The sequence below is a fragment of the Spermophilus citellus genome, assembly GCF_964194105.1.
Source record: "Spermophilus citellus genome assembly, chromosome: 10".
Taxonomy (NCBI): domain Eukaryota; kingdom Metazoa; phylum Chordata; class Mammalia; order Rodentia; family Sciuridae; genus Spermophilus; species Spermophilus citellus.
Window position 1 is genome coordinate 117,126,830 of NC_138197.1, and position 25,688 is coordinate 117,152,517.

Genomic DNA, 25,688 nt, shown 5'->3' on the forward strand with positions numbered 1-25,688 from the left:
GGATTTTATACCAGGTGCCTCTCTGTCAGTATCATCCATCTGCTGAGATAAAATTTCTCATTTTTAAAAATTCTTCAGCTTCTGATGTTAATAAAATATCATAAATAAGTTGACTTCTATTCCTTGGTGACTATACTGCAAGTCCGTATTTAGCTTAAGTATCCACTTTGAGTACAAAAAAAATCTAGATTAAGAAAGTTGATTTTTTTTTCCTCTTTCGGTCAGGGCACCATATGTCTTCACAAATATTATGCAGAAAACCTGTCGCTTGGGGAAAATGGGCTTCACCCATACCTCAATGACTATCATAAAATCTATTTCTGTCTCACTAAGAGTTTAACATATATACACAGAACATTTTACAGTGTAGTGTGTTTATAGCTTATTCTGTTACAGTGTCTTTTGTAATGAATTGTAACTTGTCCGAATATGCTGTTTTGAAATGATATTTAAAACTGTATAGAGATCCTGTGGTCATTGACAAAAGTATTTAATAGAAAACACTGTGACATTTTGAAAATTGTCAGACTGTGCTGGATGACTTCTTGAGTTTGTTGCAAACATTCCACAGTTGACATTTAGCTGTTTTTCCTAATGTTGGTGTGTCTTGCACATGGCCTTTTGAGTATGTTGATGCTTAACATAGTTATATTGGGCATTTAAGAGGTACCTGGAGAAGGCTCCATCTAAAAAAGTAAAAAGTTTTCTTCCTAATGGAAATTGGCTGCAATGCCTGGCTGATTTCTTTTGCTCTGTTTTTGAATAGGTTGTTTCATGAGTGAAGTCATTTGAGAACTTCCTGTGTGCCTGTTATGTAGTAAGTCCTGTGCAGGTACAATGATCAGTCATTTCCACATGTGGAAGAATAGTTAGCTGGTTTTGATGGGATGGGGGAAGAATATAATTTGAAAGCATTGAATTTCTGAATGTGGTAAAGGGCTGGTAGAGAGTAAAAGATATATGAAACTCTGACCATTTGGAGATGTTTAGTACATACTATTAAAAAGTATATTTAGCTGTGTCCCTGTAGTATGCTGTTTTTAAGTGTCATATATAAATTTAAAAACCTACATAAAAAGTAATATTTTACTTTCATGAAAAACTAAAAAAAAGTGTTTTTAGTAAAATAAACTGTGGGCCCTCACTTTATCATGTTGTAATCTGGTAGATTGCCTGTTGTCCTAAATGTCAAGAAACATTTTTTTTTAACATGGCTAGTCTGCTGCTTGTCCACTTAACTGTGACACTTTGAGTAAGTTACTTGTCTTCTCTGGGCTACAACTTTCTTAGTAGAGTGATAAGCTATGACTAAACGATTTCTAAAATTCTATGAATGTTTTCTTTTTCTGAAGCATGTAAACCTGTATTTTAGTGAAAATATTGATTGTTAATATTGAGAAGTTGAAGTTGAAAGGTAATGGGGTGGTACCATCTCTATTCTCATATTAAAAATGACATAATTTGTAAGTTGACAAACTCTAAATCTGTTCCAAGTGCCAGTCAGGATTTCAACTATCTCAGATAGGCACATGTGTAAACCATTAGCCTTCATGGCCTTAAGAGTGAAGGCTGATAGATAAAGAGAATCTCATCCTCCCCAATTCTGCATATAAATCTCCAAGATCACTCTGAAAATTGCCACCCACACAAAAGAACATGATGCATTATTTAGGAGATTTATGTAGCCTTGCAGGACCCTCTAAGGTACTAACTTATTTTTTGTTGTTGTTGTTGTTCCATAGAGGAATCCTTTCTATAAAATCCATGACTAATACTACTTTGCCAAATGATGGATAGGGACTAGTGTTGAGGTCAGTCAATAAAGAGGCATAACCTGTAGTTTCTTTGAAGTGCTGTTAGCACTAACACTAAGTGAAAATCCATCTCCTTAGATGACTCACTCCCAATCCATATACAACTGATGACATTCCAGTTTTTACTTATCATCTCCAGAGTCATTCTGGTAAAATGTCCACTTAGGCGAACATTATTTTATGTTGCTGATGTTAGGAGAATCTAGTTTAGCTCAGGAATATGCAGTTAATGGTTCTTTTCCCTGCTGTGCTTCTTGCTCATGTATTTGTTCAGACCCACTCCTTAATTATTTCAGCTGGTCACCTGCCAAGTCAAAAGCACTTGCCTCTCAAAATGTGTTGAGATGGTTTTGTCTTAACACAATGTAAATGAATTTATCGGGCCATTTGGGGCTACATCGTCTCTTAAAGATACCATCTTAAATAAAGAGTAGGTGAAGAAAACAAGATTTCAATCATTGCTTTCTTTCCCAGATCCAATTCGTTCACCTCTAATGTATTAAGTGTTCATTTTCTGCTAGTGCTTTCAATACTTAAGCTCAATAAATATTTAAACGTTTGTGTACATGATTGTCTTTAAGACTATCTAGCAGATAGTCTGTGACTGATACCTGCCGCAGTCTGGCTGGGCACAATTCAGGAGCCACTTGTCAAAAGAAACTAACTTTATTTTTAGAACTACAAAGGCCAAACAAAACAGCTCCTCAGGAAAACCTTCAGAGCCCAACTGCCACCACCGGCTTCCCACAAGCCTCTCAACCTCCCCCATTCCTCCTGCTCTTGAGGCTGATTGGCTGGGTCGCATGGGCGGAGCCAAAAAAGTCCTCCAATGAGCAGCTCCGTAGTCTGAAAGAGCAGGGAAACAGCCCAATGAGCATCACCACAGAGGAGCCAATCAGCTAGAAGTTGCTGGGGCCACTGTGAGCCAATCATCAGCTGGCAGTCTGAAAGTTTGCTGGGGCCCCTTCGCCTGTGGCTCTCAACATCTGTGACTGATACCTCTAGCCATGTAAATCATATAATTTCACAATGCTTTGTAGTTTATTTTATCCATTTATTTGTAAACTCACATATGGAAGGGTATAGGAAGAGGATGCATAGTTTCAAAAACGTACGTATTCAGGAACTAGACGCGTTAATTAAAATGGAAAAGGTAGCTTTATAATGGCCAGTCTATCTTTTTAAGTAATTGAGAAATGAAATGCAAAAATGAATTAATCCTTAATATTTAACAGCTACATCCCAACACCTGATGTAATCATTGGGGTTTGAAGCATCTCAAGGAAAACGCTATGTGAAAAGGATAATGTACAAATGATTTGGTATGCATAAATACATTACTATTTTTGAGTACTTATTTCATGTTCAAACTTGTGTTTCTTGCTAAAATTTGTTTCTAACCTCACTTTCATCCTAGAATTATAGTCAGAGATGAATAGTCATAGCCTGATGATTTAATTGTAGATGTTCTATATTTGCTGTCTCATAATCTCAAATTTTATTCAGCTCCCCTCAAATTAAGTAGTTCCAATATGATCTTATATCTCAGTCTTGCTTAAACTCCCTGAAGCCACACTTTGATCTTGTCTCACTCTCTGGCTCATTGTGGGATCTTGGGGAAGGTGTCCAGCAGAATGCCTGGTTCATAGTGGGAGATTTTTAAAGTATTCCCTGCTTTGGAGCCCTCTTTTCTCCTCCCATCCAGATCCTATCCATTATTCAAAGATGAGATCTGATCTCAGGTCTAACATGGAGTCCATAGGACCTGCATCCTCCTCTGAGTCAAATAAGGATATTTATTTGTCACTTACTGGCTATCGGAATTATTTTTTTTCATGTTGCATCATCAGGATTCTTTGGGTATAAGCAATAGAAATTAATTTGGTTACTTGAGTAAAAAGAATCCTTGGGGGAGGTTATGATTAGCTCACTGGATTTACCAGAGCATGGAGAACCAGGGCTGGAAATGGATGGAACTCAGGAGGTAGCGTATGGTGAGGAATGAGAAATCTGATGAATGATCTCCTGGCAGGAGCAGTCTGTTCAGCAAGCCACTGCTGAGGTGAAATTCCAGCTGTTTCTTAGGGTGCAAATAGGAAGAGACTGTGCGATGGGCTCAGCTTGGCCACATCAGGCCTCGAGTGGAAGGATCTTCTCTTTTGACTGCCCTAGCAGAAGGCCAGGGAACTGATTTCTCATCCCCAGAGACTTCACACAGGCAGAGACCCAGAAGCCTCTGTGAGAAAACCTTGATGCTGATAGAAAGGAGAGAGAGATGTTGAGTGGCCAAATTGTTTCCTACCAGTTTTTCAATTCAAAATGAGGAAATTGTCATTTCCTTAGAGCATGGATCATATTATGCTAATGTTTGGTGTACCTGTAGTTTGTTTATTAATCATATACTTGTTAATTCTTCACTATGTATGTGCCAGCATCTGTTTAAGGCTATGGGTAGATAACACTATATATGTGAACATTCTTATCTTCTTGGAGCTTGCTTATTGGTGGCAGGTAAGACAGCCAATGGGAAAGATGGTGAAAATTCAGATTGTGTTAGTGATGACTGTCACGGAGGCAGATAAGGCATGGCAATAGAATATGCTGTGGGTCAGGACTTGCAGTTTTAAAGAGTGGTCAGAGAAGCTCTCACTAAGAAGGGAATATTTGAACAGAAAATGATGGATGAGAGGGATCTAACAGTGCAGATATCTGGGGAAACAGTAATCAGGGAAAAGGAAACAGTAAGTGCAAAGGCCTAGCCTGAGGCATGGTTCATTGGCATATTGAGGACCAGCATAGGATCTACTGTGGCTGAAGAAGAGATCAGAGATATGAGTGGACCAGACCACCATGTGTGCAATACATTAAAGATGTGATCTCTTCTTCCAAGGACCTTGTGATCTAATAGAGGCACAGATGTGTGAGGGTATATTTTAATACAATACAATAAGTACCAAAATTAGGCATGGAGCATGGTCTACTGGGTATGGGGTAGGGACTAACTGCATCTAGGCAGCAGGATAGGCCTGGCCAGAGCTCTGCTTGACTGCTCTGCTTGACACATATATGTGTGAGTGTGTGTGTGTGTGTGTGTGTGTATTTCATTTTGAGTGATTGTGAATGGATAGGAGGAGAAAGTTTTTTCTTTATCATACCTAGAGAAGGCTTAGAGATGTCAAGGAAGATAGGACAGTTACAGAGAATGGAAGAGCAGTGATTGGAATCTCTGCAATCTATTCTCAGTTTTTTTTTTTTCTGTCTCTGGCATCATTACTTTGATGTTGTAAATGTATTGAAAACAAACACTACGTAGAAGATTTTATAGAAACAAATGTAATGTCTATATTTATTGCATGATTTGTAATGTTAAAGTAGTTTATCATTTTACTGTCATTTTGGGATTTGCTTAGTTTATTTTATCTGTGCTGTTCTATCCCCATGTGGAAGTGTTTGTGATTGTTATTACAGTTTTTTTTTTCCTACATGAACCCAAAGAACACCCAAATGTAAAATGGAACTAGACCCTGGTATGGCTGCATGATGGTCATCAGAGGATGGTCATTTGAATTTTCTATTACCATTGGTGCTGCCAGTATGGACAGTCATTTAGAATTGCCAAATGCTGAGTAGCTCCTTCCACAATGTCCTGTTGAATTGTGAAGTGGGAATTTGGTGCCCTTATGTAACTGAGTACTTGCATTATTTAATTAAGCAAGGTGATACATGAATCAACAAAACAACCCAAGCTGAATATCAGGAAAATACATTTCAATTAGTGACAGCAGGACCAGTGCCTGGGGGCATCATTCATCAGGTGGAAAACTCGAGGATGCCAGAGAAAAATGCAAATTCATCTATTCTAATATTGTGTGCTAAACTAATATTTATTGCAGTCAATAATCTTTGCACATATATCTTGCTAACTTCCCTTTATATGCCACCCATCAATAAGTTTTTGGAATCCTTTCAAATGGAAATGTTAATTTGTTTAGTATTTAGAACACCTGGTAAAGGTTTGCGTGGGCTCAGAAGCCTATTGATCAACTTGAAAGAACATTTTGTCAGGCTCTACACCAGGCATTATAGCGGTGCAGAAAAAATGAACAAAATTTATTGAAGCTCTTAATAAGAAAGAGAGAAGCTGTGGTTAGACAATATGATAGGGGCTGTGATATAAGAATATTCTAGAGTAATTTGAGAGCCTAAGAAAGAAATAAAGCAATGTTTGTAAGGATGTTCAAATGGAGAAAAAGGGAAAGGGATTCTAGAGAAGGGAGCAGCATGAGCCAAGGCCTAGAACATGGAGAGGCACGGATGGTACTTTCAGAGTGTTGTGTAAGATGCACACATGGAATCTGGGCTGAGGGATTTGGATTTACCATATAGACAGTGGAGATCCAGGAGAAATATGTTACATTTGAGGTTCCCATGGTGAGATGATCCAAGTGAAGGGTCAGAAGACAGTTAAGAGTCTTGACTTGGACTGCAGGTCTAGAACTCACAGGGATATTGGGTTTTCTGTTTGCAGAGGAAGGAATTTACATTGGAAAAGTACTATTTATGATGTAAAATAAGTGAAGTTTTGCTTTGTGTTTAGAGCTGGTCTTCCAGTAGATTCTAATAGTAAAAAAAAAAGAATAAATATACCTATTTTTAATAATAATGGTGCTAACAATGACAGTGATAGTGGCTATTGAGAATTTGCTCTGTACTAAGCTCTATACTGAGAACTTTTTGATTTAATCTTTAACAACATCCCTATGAGATAAGTTAGTAGCATTATCATTTTTATTTCACAGTTGAGGAAACTAAGGTGCAGAGACTTTAACATGGCTTGCCCAAGATCATGCAGCTAATAAGTAATGGGTTTAGGATGCCATTGGAGGTAATCTGGCTCAAGAGTTTGTTCTCTCACTTCTCTACTATATTATACCTTTTAAATAATCTAGACATTATTTGGGGGAAGGCTTATAAATAAGGATTGCTTTATCATATCCAAAATTCAGGGCAAAAAGTTGGAGTGATCAAGCCACATAGAGGTTGAGTTTCAACAAACTTTTTTTCTCTAGATTTCCAAGTCAGCATGCAGTTGATTTGAACGTCATAGATTCCAGGTTTAAGTAGTTCCACTTTTTAGAAAACTACCTTGCTTTATAACTGCCCCTTCCTTTCTAGCAGACCAGGTTAATGTGTTCAGCATGAGTAAACCTTGTCTTTTCAGTATTCCACTAGAGCATATTAGGACTATTGGTGGCCTTGTAGGAGGTATGGTAGGTTTTCTGGTCTTTATGATTATTGAGTATGGTGCAGTGGTGTCACTTGACTGAGGTTGGTGGTGAAGATGAAGGGATACAGTAGTAGGTAGTAACTCTTTTGAATGACTCTAAGCAACATGGACTAAAATAAAGTGGATGACAACTTGGTTGGAGATGACTGAGCACCAAGATTTGTTCTATCTCTTCATGATTCTAAGCTTTTCATATGGTAAAAGAATAAGAGTGGAATTCAGTCTCAAGTCAAAGTTTACTCACCATCTGCAGAACAGGAACACAGAAATCTACAGAGAAAAGGATTAGAACTGGATAGGTGAATGGCGAGATAGCAAAGATATGATGTTGGGAATCCATAGGACACAAAAGTCAGGGAGGAGACCACCCAAGCATTGGGCCAGATATGGGATGAAGAGGGTGAAAAAATAAGCTTGATACATAAAATGAGGTAGATCGTAGCCTTTCAAAGGAGTTTGGTGACTAAATCATAAGGAAAAGAGAACCAATAGAAATGTTTGGGCAAAGAATTAAGGATGAAAGAAGGGTTTTCAGTCATTAATCCTCATATGACGGGTTGCAGAGACTACAGGTAGGAAGGATTATTAGGCGTCAGCAGTTACCAAGTATAAGCCTGGAGGAGGATATCGCTGTGGGACTGAGGAGCAAAGGGTGTGTCCAGTGGGTAGCCCAGGGTGAGGATTGATAAGGTCACAGAAGATGAAAGAGAAGGAGAGACTATACACTGTTTCAAGTCTAGTCTTGAGGATTAAAAGACGGAGAATACCACCAATGAGGTACTTAGAAAGATAAGCCTATTTCATTACTAGAAAATTATTTTTCAGAATTATTTTTTTCAATAATTTTACACTATTTTATTTAATTTATCCAAGGTGCACATCTTTATATCTCTGTGATCAGGATGCATCTCATACTTGCTGTTATATTTTTATTTTGGGGAGGGGAAGCACCGGGGGTTAAACTCAGGGGCACTCAATCACTGAGCCACATCCCCAGCCCTATTTTATATTTTATTTAGAGACTGGGTTTCACTGAATTGCTTAGCATCTCACCATTGCTGGGACTGGCTTTGAACTCAAGATCCTCCTGCCTCAGCCTCCCAAGCCACTGGGATTACAGGTGGGTGCCACTGTACCCAGCTTGCTGTGTATTTTGACTGTCAGAACCTGCAGAATGGTTGTCAGAGGCTTGGAAGAACCTCTCAGAGATGACATGGGAGCACTCTTTGAATTCACGCTGTACCATCACCCTCTTGATGGCACAGAGAATGGTTTTGTGTGGAAAAACACAAAGGTTAGGAACACCTAGTCAAAACGGATTTAAGAGATTCTATAAATAAAGGGAATTTAGGAAGGACATACCCAATATTTATATATGTACAGGAAGGATATGTGATAAAAAGCAATCTGAGTTTAAAAATAAGTTTATAATAAAATAAAAATAAAAATTTTAAGTGATAAAGAATTATTTCATAGGTTTTAAAAATTTTTCAGTGCTTATTAACAATAGGACATTTTACAACTGATGGCATCTTTTATTCAATAAAACAAGGTTAATTATCCAGTATCCTATTCTTATTTGAAATTTGCTTACTAGAGAGTTAAGACAAATGAACATTTTAAAGAAGTTTTCTGAAACAAATGAAACTTTGTTTCATTTGCAGCCTAAGTGGACTAAAATGCTGCCCACTGGTTAATTTAGTTTGATAAGACAAACAAAAATAAAAGCAAAGATTCTCTGTCTTCTTCCTTAGGTGCTAATGCAACTAATGAATTATTATAAAATGTATTCTAGTATAAAACATGTTCTGGTTTTTCCTGAAGTCTAAGCAATGTCTTGCACAGAGACATGAATCCCACAGTACTTGGGAAATACAAATTGTTTGAATGAATTTTATGGCACATAGTACTTCTGATTATTTTGAATTTTCCTGAATACGTGCTACTGAAGGTGTGATCTCACCTCCACCTACCCTCTTTTCGTATGTTTGTGTGCATACTCTGTAACCTGTTCCCTTCCCTTCCCCAGGAGGGATGACTTCAGTGACATTGGTAGTCTGTGCCTTTTATCCCTACTTTGGCTTTGAGATAGCTCCGCCTTCTAGGTTGGTACTCGTAAGTGTTAGGAAATTCTTAATTAGAAATTAAACCTTCATCCTGTAGCTTGGTAAATCTCACAGGATGGATAAGTGATTAAAAATTGTATAAGTTTACAGTTTTTACAGGGTTTCCTTCATCAAAGGCAACATGAAGTGGGGAAGGCAGGCCCTGTCCCATTTCACAGTTTGGGAAGCGGAGACCCAGGGTTGACTTGTACCGTCACTCTGCTTGGTAGCCAGAGTCAGGAGGGTGGATTCAGGGTCGAATGTTCTTTGTTCAGTGCGTTCATCTTTTCTCCCTCTCTTCTTCCTATTGAGCTGTTCCAGAGGTTGGAATTAGGATCAAGATAAAACTGTAACCCTTTTTCTAACTCATAGTCCCTCAAATATGGGAAAGCAGCTCTCCTAAGTAGTCCAGTCTTTTCCAGACCAAACATATCCCTTTTCCAGGTTACAGATGTACAGGAACTCCCTCAAAGTTCACTGAAGCAACAGAGGTACAGATATTTCCTGGAATCACAGGTCAGCTTTACTCACCTGTGCATTGGCCAAGGGGGACATGTTAGCTTAATTATTTCCTGCATTTCTTTGGTTAGTTATTATGAAACCACCTACAAAACTACCATGTTCTGTTACTTTTGAGTTAATTCTGCAGACCTGACCAGAGTCTTGGAGATATTCTTGGAACACGGGTTGACAAAAACTGATCAAATAGTCACCTCTGTTTCTTTGGCCAGTGGATCTGAGGAGATGAGCAATGGAAATCCCTTTATAAAATGATGCTGTGACTCACTACCTATGGCTTGAATCAGAAATTTGGGGCTATCATGATGAAAATCATGATGGTAATTGATTACACGTGGGAGAATGTAATATAGCTCTGAGAAACAAATGTTGCATTAATAAAGCCCAAAATGGCCTTTCAAAAAGTGCTATCATCTAACTTTATTGGCTCATACTAATGTTATCATCCTTTGATACTGTCATGTCTTTTTCATAAAATGATTACCAAGCTAGGACTTCCTACTTTTGTATGTATTTTTCATTCTGCCACTCAACAAATGTTAATGAGTGCCTCAGATGTTAAGGCAGTAAAGGCAAAGAAGACAATCAATGAATAGGCAGAAATATGCCTCTGGGAGTGATAAATGCTACAAATCAAGATCAAGCTGTGAAAGGGGGTAGAGAACAAAGGATGGAGAGTGGGGACATATTTAAATAGAATAGTCAGGGACAACTGTAACAATTGGTAACAACTGAGGCGAATAAAATGAGGGAGCAAACTATAGCAAATTCCAGGGTAAGAGGAATTCTAGGCAGAGGGAACAGCCAGTGCAAAGGCCCTGAGGCACTTGGATTGTTACCTTTCATGTGAGTTTAACACCATTGTTTGTTCTGCAAGACAGGTGTGCTCATCTTTCAGAAATTTAAGATATAATTTATTGGGGGCTGAAGACTGAACTTGACTGAATAATTTAGGGACCTCTCATTATCATTTTCTTCTTTTAGTTTCAGGTTCTTAACAATACTTAGTCTGCCTATTGCTATTTGTTCTTTGTAGAAAACAAAAGTTCAACATAAGCTGGATGGTTATGACGTTGTTGTTTGTGTGTCTTAAGAAAAGGTGCATTTTCTCCTTGACTTTTCCTTGGCAATCAAATTGCCGCCAATATATCTCAGCCAAATATCCTTTGTATCTTCTGACAAATGCTAAAGTAATGCTGAATGTCCATCCCCGGCGAGCCCAGGACATAATATTCTTTATTCATTTTTGGCTCTTAATGTTTTTCTCTGTTTATTCTTGCTACCTAACCTTTTTGTCATCTTTGGAATTTTTCACAGATTCTGGATCTTTTGGCTTCAGTTAAAGTTGCCTGACATTCCTCATCTAGGTCATTGCTATTCTCCCATTTCACTCTGTATTGTATATGTCTCCTCCTTCTCTAACGTGGTGGTTTTGAAACTTAGCCCCTTGGAAATTTCCCTCTGTAGCCACATTATTTTCTCAAGAAGACTTATTTTTTTTTTGTTTGTTTTTGCTTCTTCTCTAGAACTCTTTGCACACTTGTGTGTGTGCAAGGACATGTCTAATGGGATGTTGTTCTTAGAGTCTCTGACTCCTTTGGAGGTAGGTAAGTTTCTATGTAGAAGTTCTGATCATAACTTCATGTTTGTCCTACTTCTGATTTTAGCAAACATTTTTATTAAGATCCTGCTTTGGTCTATTCATATTGCTATAACAAAATACACTAAACTAGGTAATGTACAAATAATAGAAATTTATTTCTCACAATTCTGGAGGCTGGGAAGTCCAAGATCAAGTTTCCAGTAGATTCAGTGTCTGCAAGGGTTGCTAATGCTTTCAAAATGGCGCCTCATGATTGCATCCTCACGTGGCAGAACGTGGAAAGGTGGAGGGGAACAGATCCTTTCTTCCCCCCAAGCCCTTCTGTAGGGCACAAATCCCATCCCTGGTGATGGACCCTTCATGTCCGAATCACCTCTGAAAATTCCCATTTTTCAAATTTGTTTGCATTGGGATTTAAATTTCCATGTGAACTTCAGATGCAAACATTCAAACCATAGTACAGCAGAGACCCTTTGAAATGAAAAGTCCCAATTTCCCCAGTTTTCTGATTACTTGTTTTTCTGCCACTGAATCTCTTCATACTGGGAATAGAAACTGAGCAACTGGCTCCAAAGCCCGGGCAGTTACTATCAAGGGTTGAAGACCCTGGAATTATAACATATTCTCTAGCTAGCACAGCTCAGTTATGTCTACATATGTATATTTCTTGCCTTTTGTCTCACTGAACCCCCTTTCCTCTTATAAAGCTATTTATGTCCCTGAGTCCCTCTGAAGATGAAGATTTAAGACAGAAGAATCTCCCCTATCTTCCTCAGGGGGCTGGGTTTGATTAAACCTGTTTTCCTCTACTAACATCTGTCTCCCAAGCTTTGGTTGAACATCTAGCAGCAGGACCTTTGATAATGGTGACAATAGCAGATCCTAAGTTGCATTTAACTCTTCCTTTATCTTCTTTCATGCATACACTTGAAGATGAGAGAATTTCTTTCTCAGTTTCAGTTACACCAGCATCACCAGCCAGTGCTTCCTCACAGCACTTTATCACAATCTAACAAATTATGATAAAGGAGGGACTGCTCATTTTTAGCACACTATACTATGAAGAGCATGGGACCCTAGGTCTGCATCCAACGCCACCACTTATTCTCCAGGTGACTCTGGACACATGGTAAAGAAGATTGAAATAACGCAGGCCCAGGGCTCAGGGCAGTCCTTGTGCATCTTCAGTCCTTGATTTGTTATGGTCCCTGGATCATTATCAACACCCATATCATGACTGAGATAACAAATTATTGTCAAGAACTAATGTATCCTCTGAAGTGTCTGGATTATCAAGGTCCCTGCCATGAGGGTACTGCAACTCTCTAAAAGCATTTCTAAGCTCTGTTAAGAACATAGCCTTCACACATTCCATTCCCAAGAATTTCAATTTCCTTTTGTACAAAAATTTAATTTGGTTACTCAGCCCCAAGTTTATATATTCAAACACACATCAAGGTATTCAGCAGAACGAGGGCTCTTATTGATATACAAAAGTACCCAGTAACTTATAAGACAGGCGGACTGTCACATCACCATAGAAAATCCTGTTTCTGTTAGAAATGACAACTTACCCCTCAAATACATACGGAATCACTTTTAACATGGTTTGAATTTGAATGAGAAGAAAGGATTGGTTTTATTCATCATTTTAGCATAAATAATTATATCAGGCTAATCAAGTGATGTGGAATAATCTGAGAGGGATTGTTGGATTTTATATTTCAACTTGAAATATATAATGAGTTGTTCATATTGGAAAAACTGGCCAGAAGGAAAGAGCGTTGGAGTTACTAGACAGTTTTCTTCTGTTAGAAGTTGAGCTAAAAACGAACTTACTGTTCACTTTATTCCTTTTCCTTTCATTTAAAGTCAAAGGCAAGACAAGGCATAGTAAAGGTGTCTGTTGCTGATTTCATGAATTCACTGAGCAGTTATTTATTGTCAGGCCCTGATCTGGGGAGCAGGGTTAAAGAGGTGAACAAGACAAGCAAAATACCTGCCTTCATGGAACTCAGAGTCTAGAGGAGAAAATATTATGTTAATCTGATAACATTGAGTAAATCAGGAAGATCATTTAAGAACATGCTAAGAAATTTATTGAAGACAGGAAAACAGGACAGAAGAACAAATTGTGCCCAGAGGTGAGAAATAAGACAGGAATGAGATAGGAGTGTGAGTTTCAGGTCTGGAGGAAGGTACACCAAGATGAAACTGGGTTTTATAGGTCCTCTATGGATCAGGAAACCATTTAGAGGTTGTAGGCAGGAGGGAAACATGCTGTAGATTCCATTTCACATGGTTTCTCTGTCTTCTTAAGGATGATGCATAAGACAGAGATTGGATTGAATATGAGGAAACCAGCTGGGAATCCGGCCCGGAAGAAAGAGGTTGGTGGTTTGGACCGGACTCTGGGGGAGGTGATGAAAAGAAGGGAATAGATTCAAAGTGCATTTGGGGGCCTGAATTGATGGGGGCATATCAATAGACACAGCTTTACAGGGTAGTAAGACACCAGGGCGCTTCTGAATTACTTCATGGGTGTATGGTGGAGCCTTTTTCAGATCATAAAAGTAGAGGAACTGGCTTTTTGGAGAGGATAGGCAGGAGGAAGGAGTGGAAAATTAAGGTGGGGGCTTGGAAAGCCTATGAGGCATCCATGTGGGGATATTAGTAGGAAGCTAGAGGAACAGTCAAACAACAGGTAAATTTGTTAGTACCATCATATTCATAATATTTTGCAGTAGGGGAGTGGGAGAGATCAGCAGTGAATTGGGTAGAGAAGAAGAGAGGAACAGAGAAAAATCCCTGGAGCTACCAGTTTAATTGGTGAGTAGGGGGAGAAGAAGTTGTTGAGAAAGTTGAAAAGAGCTAGTGAAGAATGTGGAAAACCAGGAAGATATTTTATTGCTGAATCCAAGAGGAGAAATTTGGGGAGGACAGTTGTCTGCCATGTCATATTCTGCTGGAAGATTAAGAAGCTGAGGGCAGAAAAGTCCCACGATTGATGGAAGTCAGTATGTTCTAAGCAAAAGTGTTCTTTGAGTGGGTAGAGAAAAAAGACCACAGGTATAGAGAGTGAAGGGGGAGGTAAGAAAGCAGCTGTAGACAGTGAGCTCACATGGCTCTTTAAGAATCTGTGGAGGGGCCAGAGAGGACCTGGAGAGTGGTGCAAGTCAAGAGAACATCTAAAGCTGGTGTGGTATGGTGCATGCTTGTAACACTAGGAACTTGAGGGGCTGAGTCAGGAGGGTCACAAGTTTCAGAATCTTATGGAGGTCCTAAGCAACGTAGTGAGAACTTGCCTCAAAAAATAAAAATAAAAATAAATAAATAACATAGTAAAAAGGGGCTAGGAATGTAGCTCAGTGGTAAAGCATCCCAGTTCAATCCCCAGTATTCACTTCCTCCCCCCAAAATGAAATATTGGAAATTACTGAGATGGCACCTGACAGGAAAGTCAATCTGAGTAGAAGACTAGTGGTACCTAATAAGTACAAAGGGTAGGAATGGCTTGAAGTCAAGGTCTTTTCTGATCTCCTTTTCCCCTCCCCACCCATGAAGATATTGAACATCCATCCATGACTGAATCTAGCTATTCCTTGTGCATTTCTATAACATGAACCAAGAAGTCTACTTGTTCTTCACGACTTAAGATACTTGCTATGGAATATTTTTATTGTCTATATGGTACATATATCATAAATGTTCATATGAGCATATAGATATATTAACTATATGGTGGGATTTCATAGAATCTACAAAGGCACATGTAACTGGGTTTGGTAGTGCACACCTCCTGTAAGCCCAGCTACTCAGGAGGCTGAGGCAGGAGGATGGCAAGTTTGAGACTGGCCTGGGCAACTTAGTGAGATTCTTTCTGGAGTGGGGGAGGGGGACAAGAAAGAACTAGGAATATAGCATGTGTCTTAGTGGCAGAGCACTTACTCAGCATGTGTGTGTCCATCCTTGGGTTCAGTCCCCAGCGCGTGCGCGCGTGCACACACACACACACACACAAGGCACAGTTACTCTATAGCATATTCTAATAGCCGTACAGACTCAGAAAAGAGGGAAAAATGAAAAAAAAAACCCAGAATATATTTAATTGTAGTTGTTTGTAGATAGCTTATATTACATATATTTTACCATTTCAGTATAAGTTAATTTGAACTGGAAATGAAATTAGAGGTCATCTAGTTCAACTTCATTATTGAATAACAGAAATGAAGAAAAAAACGGGGACTGAATGACCCATAGAAGGAAAGGACCTAGGATTTGTATCCAACTTAGAGCTTTGGGGTCACACAGACCTGGTTTGAATCCAGGCTCTTTTGTGAGATCCTGGGAAAATTATTTAACTTCTTTGTGTCTGTTTTCCAGTCTGTAAAAGGAAATTATAATACACTAATCTTATAGTTATTGTGAGGCAGAGATGAGACTTCAAATTAATTAGCAAGGCATCTGGCACCCAGAAACAGCTGTGATTAGTGTTGGCTCTATCATGACCTAGACTTTGAATGAATTAGTAGGCTGAAAACAAATGAAGAACTTGTAATACCTAAAGATCATACTTTCTTTTTTTTTTTTTGGTAGATGTAGATGGACAGAATGCCTTTATTTTATTTATTATTATGTGATGCTGAGGATCAAACATAGTGCCTCACACATGCAAGGCAAGTGCTCTGCTGCTGAGCTACAGCCCCAGTCCTTATTGTTAGTTTTTGAATAAATAAATAATTTCATTTTTTGATTGAAGTAATTATTTAGGTCATTGTTGATTCATTCACATGAAGTTATAAGAAATAATATAGAGATAATATAGAGATAATTGGGACCAAAGTCCCCATCTGCCTAACTCATGAGAAGGTTGTGGATGAATTAGATACCACACGCCTATCTCTCCTCTCATGCCTCCTTTCTTGATGTGTTCTATCTGCTCTCCTCTTGCTGTCCTTGGTTGGCCACAGAATGTCCTCAGTTCCTCCAGCACGACATGTTCTATCTCAGCTCTGCACATTTTTAATGCTGTTCTCTCCACCTCTTGTGCTGCTCACTCTACGGTATCCCCTTCCTGCCCCGCCTCCTATACATACACATACTAATCCTTCCTCCTCCTCTCCTTTCCTTTCCCTTCCCCTGTTGACTCCTACTTATTTTTCAAATGACAGCTTTAGCACAGATCTTAGGGTACACTCTCCATATCACCCAGGCAGGATTAGGTCCCTGTCTTGCGTGTTTCCTTAGCATCATGAGCCTGAGCTGCAGAGCAAATGTACCCTGCCTTCCCATCCTTGTGCTTTGTCTAATGTCAGTGTGAGAAGTGAGGGTAGGACTAGGATGGCTTTGCTCACCATTATATCATACCTCTCACAGTGCCTTCCAGAGCGGGTATGCAGTAGATACTCATCAAATGAGTGAATGGATAAATTTAATAAATGTATGCTTAGCTTTTGGGGAGAAAACACTGTGCAGATCAGGTGGATTTGTGGGTGGTATTTATATTTAGTATGTGACTCATCTAGATTCAAAGCTGTTAAATGTTTAAAAATATATCTTTGTGGGGTGGTTTGATTTTCCTTTCTCCCCCCTTTCTTTTGTTTTCATGTCAGAATTACTGTGTAATTATGTCTTATAAAATACCTCAAACTGTGGCCAAGAGGAATTTGAGAAAGGAAGACAAATCCAAAATAGAGATGAATGTTTGTGAATGTGAAGCTCTTGCCAGTCTTCAGAAAGCATCATACTGTCTAAACAGTACAGTAGCAAGTTGCTGCTTCTCATTTTGTCTCAGGTGGTTAAAAAAAAAAATTACCTCTTTTAGGTCAACTGAAGCATCCATGTCAGGAGATCCTAGATACTGGGGGTTCCTATACTTGCCATTAAGAATCTGCAGGCAAACTTTTTAAAGGTGCAGATTCAGGGCCCTCTTTCGGTAAGTTTGGGTTGGGATCTGAAAATCAGGGTCTTTTGGTGATAGTGATGTAAAACCATGTTTGAAAACTACTGTTTGGGAATCTCAAGTGCTTGAAAATCTTTGTGTCTTTGGACTAAAATCCCAACTTCTAACCATGGTTCTTATTTCTCCAAAGCAGTTGTTCCAGCAGAAGTCCCAGCTTCATTTCTGCCCTTGATCCCCTCACTACAACCCAACTACATATAGGATCCTGAATGCACCATGTATTTCTTAACTTTGGTCATGTCTTACCTCCTCCTTGCCCCGGGTCATTGTCCCTTGGATTTATCTTGGTTGTACATCAGTATCATCAAAAGAGCCTAACTTTCAGGTTCTACCCCAGACTTACTGAATGAGAGTTTTAGGGCATAAATAGGGTCCTGGATCTACACCTTTAAAAAGTTTGCTTGACTATTCTGGTGCTAAATCAAGTATTGGAACCAGTGGTATCTAGGATCTCCTGACATGGATGCATCATGCAACAAAAGACCCCCTTGATGCTGGGGACCAGACGAGGAATGCAGTTCTCTGCGCCTCCTTCCCAGTGGAGTCTAGTGAGAGCGTGGGCTGATTGATTGGGCTGGGAGCCTCGTCTTGGCTCCGCTCTTGTCTACACTTTCCTTTTCCTGTTACACTAATCACACTATTGATTTTTCCGGCACATACTGAGTGCTAAATTAATAGTTGTGGACTGAATGAGTTGCTTGTTTACTTTATTGTCTTCCCTACTGTATTATGAGCTCCTTCAAGTAAGACTATGTCTCTTCCACTTGGTAAACCCAGTGCATGTAGAGAACACTCAGCAAGCACAGTTCAACAAACCAATGTGTGAACTGATAACTAAGAACAAAAATTAAACAATCTTGACTTGTGGATAGAAACTGTTACAGTGGTTGCCATTGTTCTGAGCTGAAGAACATCTGTTATTACAATAGACATAATTGATACCGTGAGGATTTGATAGGAAAAAAGAGACATATACAAACAAATGGATCTGTCTGTATGTTTTCAAGTGTTTTATTTCATTTTTATAGGTGATAAAGTCACATGTGACAAATTCTAAAGATGTAAGAGGGTATACAGGGAAAAGCCTCCTCCTGCTCCAGCCCCTAGCTGCCAATTTCTCCAATGAAGAGGCAATCAGTGTTTCTGTTTTACACCTTTTAGAAGACAATTGGCAAAAATGAGAAATTATATCCCATCTATGTATGATATATCAAAGAGCATAAATGCATTCTACTGTCATGCATAACTGATTAAAACAAATACGAATTTTAAAAAAAAGACAATTGGCAACATATTCTATGCACTGTGCTACTCTGCTTTTAACTTAGTGGTGTGTCTTGGCAAACGTCTGATACCAGTGAAGACACAGGAGCTGCTTTTTCTTTCTTTTACACCTTCCAGGTACTCCACTCTGTTCATTTTACTAGCCCCTTGCTGATGGATTTTGGGGTTACCATTTCAAAGTTTTTAATCTATGAGTTCGTTTCCTCATTCGATGTCATTTTGTACATGCACATGTAAACATAGGAAAATTTCTAGAGTTCTGTTTTCTAAGTCATTGGATACACGCCTTGCAGTATTGCCAAATTGCCAAACATAGAGATTGTATTAATTATCTTGTTAGATGTCATCATAAGCCTCAAATATCCAGGACTATAGAGGCTCTGGCCAGCAAATGCATGACCTCTCAGGCTCTGCATCATGTTCTGTAATATGTACAATTGGTTGAAATGAGTTGACGGCATAGGAAGACAGCTGGAACTTTGAAAGCTACCTCTAAGTGACCACTGAGATTGAGTGTTTAAAATATCAGTGCTTACAGATCAAATTTATCATCTATTTGGCGATATTTAATTAATTAGTTAATAAAATAATAAAACCTAGTATTTTCTTATTGGAATTTCATTAGTATTTCACCATTGATCTTTGGATAGGGAACTTTGGTTAAATATGACTAAAGTAAAAGTAAGAAGTAGCAACGGCAATGAAATTGACTGATGACTGAAGCAATTTACAGATTGGCCCAAATGATGACATGGCTCAGGTACACCTACTGTTCATGCCTACTAAGGAGAGTCATTCTCCTGTTCTCTCCATTGTGTCAGGGGTCATGACAATGGCAGCACTTTCTGATAGAATTGCACAGAGCCCTGGTGCCAGGGTCACCACTGTTTGCCCCTTTTTGGTTTACATTTCTACTTTGGGGCTATCAGGTTTTCCCTTTGGTAACTTTTCTGGCATTTTAACATGATAATATCTGTCATTCCTCATATCTAAATGAAATACATACATTTTACCTGAAAAGCCCAGCAGAATGAGTGATATTCATTGTAATTCAGAATTACACTGACAGCACTAAGAATTATGAGCACCATATTTTAAATGTGTATTTTTTTTCTTTTAAATAAGATTCATTTGTCTTGGGTATTTTTTCCTGGTCATTCATAAAAATCAGGAAATTCAGAAATACACTTTAAGAAGGAAGGAAAATGTTCCAAACTTGGCCATATAAATGCAGAAATTATCAATATTTAGTATTTTTCCTTTGACTTTTTGGTTAATGTTATATCTTCTCTTTCTTGAAAACTTGTGCCTTATAATCTATGTAGCACCCTGCATTTTTCAGTTATCATAATATCATGACACACAAGTTGTATGATATTTAACAGATTGTTAACACATAAGAATAATTTTAGCAGGACCCTAACATTTCATATTTTAAATACAACCTAATTTGTTTAACCATTTTCCTATTGTAGGATATTTATGTCTTCAACTTTTAACTCTTACAAAATATGCTGTTGCTAACAGAATTATCTATGAATGTCAGACTGCATATATAACTACCTTGCTATATGTAATAACACTGGAAATACAAGGTTAAAGGGTATAAATGTTTTTTAAACTCTGGATGCTGAATGCCAAAGTGCTTCCTGCAAGACTCTCCTGATTTATATTTCCATCATTAATTTATGAAATTGTCCATATCACTATATCCTTTCAGCACTGTCATTTAAAAAATTATTTGTTACTTTTATATATACATGACAGTAGAGTGAATTTTGGCATATTGTATATTCACAGAATACAACCCATTCCACTTAGGATCCCATTCTTCTTGTTGTGGAGTTATACTGGGTGTGTGTCATTTTTTAAAACCATGTGAAGTGATACATTCTCACTTAAGTTTTTAATTTTCTTATTAGTGAAGTAGAATATTAAAAAGTTTGTTGCCCATTTTTCTTCCTTCTTTTATTTAATATTTTTCTCTCTGTGTGCTTTTGTATTGTTTTTATGAAATTTTTTGCCTTTCCCCATAGATTTTAATGTTTTTCCTGCATACACTACATTTTTATGATCACAGATATTTTTCTAGGCAATTGCATCTGTGTTTTGGTTATCTTGAGGTGAGATCAAGAATGTTACTTAGATCAAATCTACTGATCTTTTTCTTTGTGAATTCTTTTTTTTTGTATTTGAAAATGCGTTCCACATCCATAATGCAGATAAATATTCATTTATATTTTCTCCTTTAATTTTTAACAATTTCATTAAAAATTAAAAGTTTTTAAAAGGGGTGCTTTTTGTAACGTGTTACATGATGGTAAACGTGACACAAAGTAAATCAAGTGGGAGGGGTGCATGAGGAGCAGCTGTGAAAGAAAGCTTCACTAATCAGAACCAAGCAGAGACCCACATGGGGGGGGGCAGTCAGCCAATCCAAACTTCAGAATGTTTCAAGCATTGAGTGCAAAGGTCCCTAGTGGGAGCATGCCCAGTATACCCAAGGAATATTAAGAAGGCTAGTGTGGGTGGTGTAGACTAAGTGAGTGAGTGAGCAGGAAATGAGGTCTGAAAAAGAGTGGTCTAGTACAGGAGACTCCAGAGCTCATAAACCATTTGGGGTGTCTGGGTTTTCACTCTAGTGACATGGGAGTCATTGTAAGGAATTAAGTAGAGAGTGGCCTGACATGAATTGCTTTTTTTTAAAAGGATTGCTCTAACTGCTTGACAAAGCATCTGTATCTAAGGAAAACATCCAGGCAGAGGGAAAATGATAGCAGGGGCCCTATTATGAGAGCAAACCAGCCGGTGGGAGGAGCGCACAGCCCGGGTGGCTGAAAGAGGGAAGAGGAAGATGGAGAGGTCAGGAATTTGGGAGGCAGGTGCTGGAAGCCTTGGGGAAGCAATATTCTTTTAATTTCTTGGTTTCTTATTGGTAATCTAGTCCTTTTACTCCTTGAGTTAATCTTGCAAGTTTTATAGTTTATTAGAAAATTTTCTATTTGCATTTTATTATTCAATTATATTTAAATTTTTCTTAGAACTTTTCATGCATGTATTTTGTATATCCTTTTTCCTTTCAGGATTTGCATTTTCTTGCAACATTAATTAATAATAAGAGTAATATACTTGATTTATTAAAATGAGTTTTAAATCAGTAAAAAAAGAGTGGATGTATCAGTTAGGTTATAATCAGATGTACATAACAAACCCTACTATAGAGTTTCAACCAAATGGGGCTTTATTTTTCTAACATTATAAAAAGTCTAGAGGAAGGCAATTCAGAGGTAGTTCAGTTGCTTAAAGAAGGAATTAAGGATACAGGTGTCTATTGTCCTGAAAGAACATGTGACTGTCATCTTTATGTTCACAAGATTGTTGCCTTTGTCAGACATTAATTTCTGCATTTCAGGCAAGAAGAAGAAAGAAAAGGACAATGACCTGTGAGAAAGTTCTTTTTGTTAGGAAACAAATTGTTTTCCTGGAAGCTCCAACAGGAGTCCTCTGGTTACTTCATGACCAGAATTAGGTCACACAACTGCTCCTAGCTCCAGAAGCTCCGAGATTTTAGAGAAGCGTTTTGAATTTTGTGTATTGCTGCCTTAAACACAGTCTGCACTTTATTACTAACAAGGAGGGAACAGTGTTCTCCACAATGTACAGCTTATACAAAAATATACACAGATAAGTCTCAGAAGAGAAATATACATGTCCTAGTCAATCTACATGTAAAAATTATGAAGATCTATAATATTTCAAAATGAATATTAATGAGTTTTCATTTTTTGTTCATTAAATTGACAATTTAAATAAAAGTGTTAATACTCATAGTTAGCAAGCATAAGGTGAAATGGCACTGTTTTACTCTGATAGATGAATTATAGCTTGGTATTACCTTTCTGGGAGGAAATGAATGATTCATGGAGAGTGTATGTAAGAATATCTTATTGAGGAGTCGTTTCTCATTTCTCTGATGGCTAATGAAGTTTCATGACCACTTGACTTTTCTCTTGGTGAGTTGCCCAGTCAGGTCTCTTGCCCATTTTTCTACTTAATTATAATCTTTTTCTTATTAATATGAAGAAGTTACTTATGTTTTCTGGAAATAAGCCATTTGTCTGAGATACATGCTGCAAACCCAGTATGTATCTCACCTTTTCGAAGCTCTCTTAATAATGTCTTTTATGAATAGAAGCTGTTCATTTTAATGCTGTCTACTTTATCAGTCTTCTTTTTATTGTCAGTATATTGTACATTCTGCTTAAGAAATTTTTTCTTACTTGAAGTTCATAAAGGTATTATATAATGTGCTATTGTAGAAAATTGACAGTTTTTACCTTCAAATTTGATCAGTAGCACATTTTTTTTAGTTGTAGATAGACACAGTATCTTTATTTATTTTTATGTGGTGCTGAGGATCGAACCCAGTGCCTCACATATGGAAGGCAAGTGCTCTACCACTGAGCCCCCTGAAGCACATTTATTAAAAAGACTGTCCTTTCCCAGTTATGTGGTGATGTTACCCCTCTGCCCTAGTTTAAATGCCGTTATATTGTACACACTGCTCTCTTGTTAAGCTCTTGCTTCTATCCTACAGGTCTGCATGTCAGTGACTGAACCAGAACCAAATTAATGTAGTTTGAAAATAATGTGTGCTTCCAGGATTTAGTAAGTTCTAACTCATTTTTTCTCTTTGTTCAGAACCTATATAGACTTCCACTTACTTTTACTCTAGAAATTACAGCACATTTTCTTCATTATTGAAGTCTAATGTTGCCTGGCATTCACATAAATATTTTACATGTGTATTTATCAGAGGCATCTCTTTCCCCTTCCAAATAGCTCAAGGATCTATTTTCCTACTCTTAGCTAAAAGATTATGGTTGTTCAGTATTTTACTTACACCTGATTTCCAATCACTCCCAAATTAAACATTATTGCTTTTTTCCCCCTTGGCAGTCAATAGCTTAATATAGATTTACCCATGTGATTACTAGTTTATTACTTACTCTCACTTTTTGCATTTCACTTGTTTCTTCTGGATTCTGTTTGACTCCTAACAAGAAGCATCTTGGTGGATAGCACTAGGAATGATAAAATCACTCTTCCTTTCTTGCAAATGTCTCTGTTTTTCTTCTTTCATGAATGATAGCTTTGCTGAGTATAGAATTCTAGAGCTCATTCTCCTCAGTTCTTGGAGATGTTTTCTTAGAAATGCTCAGAGATATTTCATTGCTTTGTGGCATCTTTTGTATCCCATGAGAAGTCTGTCAATCCAGTAATGATTTTCTTGGTAGTACTTGTTTTTCTTGTTTGCTTCAAGTGTTTCCTCTTTTCTTTGAAGCAGAGCAGTTTTACTAGTTCTGCTAATTAGTTTAGACGTAATAGATATTCTGTGCCTTCCTTCAATTATGGAAAATGTTTAATCATTTTTAACATTATCTCCCCCATTTTCTCCATTTTTCATTTTAGAACTCCTATGTACACAGGGTTGAGTATTATATATTTTGTGCTTCTCAATGGATCATTCTTATTTCTTCATTATTTTTTATGCCATTCTGTGCAGTTTCCCTAGGTATATCATGTACCTTACTAACGCTCTCCCCAGTTGGTTTCCTTTTGGTGGTTTTCCCAAACAACCTTTTATTCCTGTAGAGTTATATCCTAGTGCCTTTTACTTGTTTGCTGTGTTAAATTGTTTATTTTATAGTGTCTTTTATTTATTTCTCCATTTATTAATATATTTTTATTAACACGTATAAGTTGTACATAGTCATGGGGTTCAGTGTGATATTTCAACATCTGCATACAGCATGCACTAATCAAATCCAACTTCCCTTTATCTGCCTCCCCTGCCACCCCATCCTTCCCAACCTCTACCAATCACTCTTCTATATTCAGGTAGACTTTTTTTCCCTTTATTTTCCAAGCATTAGAGAACATGCAGTACTTGTCTTTCTGTCTCTGGCTTATTTCACTCATCATCATGTCCTCTAATTCCATCCATTTTGACACTATTACATTCTTTTTGACTGAATAGTATTCTGTTGTGAGTATTACCACATACTCTTGATCTATTCTTCCATGGGTGGGCACAGAGATTGATCCTGTTTAATAACTATTATGAATAGCGTCTTTTAGATTTTCTATTTCATGAGATCATGGGGTGCACCTGCTTTATTCATTTTCATCTGCCTAATCTTCCTAAATATGTTCCATTTCTTTCTAGGTTTTACAGCTGTTCTTTGTGAGCACCTCTGCTGCAGGAGTCTTGGGTGTTAGTTTGTGCATCACTGGAGAGGGACTTCTATGTGTTCTAGCTAGTACCTGGGTCACCCCAGAACCAATCCAGGCTTACTTTTAATGGGCCTAGATCTTGAAACAGTTTTTGTTTTCTTAGCTCAGAGTTCTCATTTATGCAAATATGAATTTGAATTTTATACACACTCACGATCAAGTCTAGGGTTTGGCTTTCTAATCCTTTTCCCCTCCCTCATGATGCTCTGTAATTGCTGTCCCTTGGCACTGTCATGGTGGGTGGGCAGAGTTGATCTAGCCTCCTTTTCATGAACTGGGAGACATTTTGAGTTCCTTGGCTTCATGTAGGAGTCTTAATACCAATTCTCACCTCACCTGGTCCTAAGTCTGTTTCTTTGTGCTCTTCATATGCTTTATGCCCAAGCCCTACCTTGATGCACCTTAGTCTGAAAGCCATGTGGACTACCAGTGCCTGCTTCCTGATCAGAAATTTAGTGCCTTCTTTATTTCTATAGCTGGAATATACCATTTCTTACTTTTAAACTAGGCTTGGTAATACTTTGTGATATTTGCATATGTCATTTCTCTGTGTAAGTAATGTCAAATTAATTCCCTACATCCTTTTTTCTCTCCTTTATTCCCATTTCTATCTTCATTAACTTCTATTTTCTGTGCTCAGCTTTCACTATTACTTACCGAAACAACTTTATGCTAAGATTTTAGGAATTTTATTTAAAAAATAGAATAATTTTACCATAATCCTGCCAATGGGGTAGAATGATCTTTTTTAATTTCTGGATATCTTTCAAATATTTAATCATAGGGATCCATAGTTACCATTATTCTAGGTATGCAA

General features: G+C 37.8%; 1 protein-coding gene across 1 annotated transcript in view; it reads left to right on the forward strand.

The window, feature by feature from the left end:
- ANO4 (anoctamin 4) overlaps positions 1–25,688 on the forward strand; it is a 333,674-nt gene that overhangs the window by 45,925 nt on the left and 262,061 nt on the right. The gene's annotated exons all lie outside the window — the stretch shown is intronic.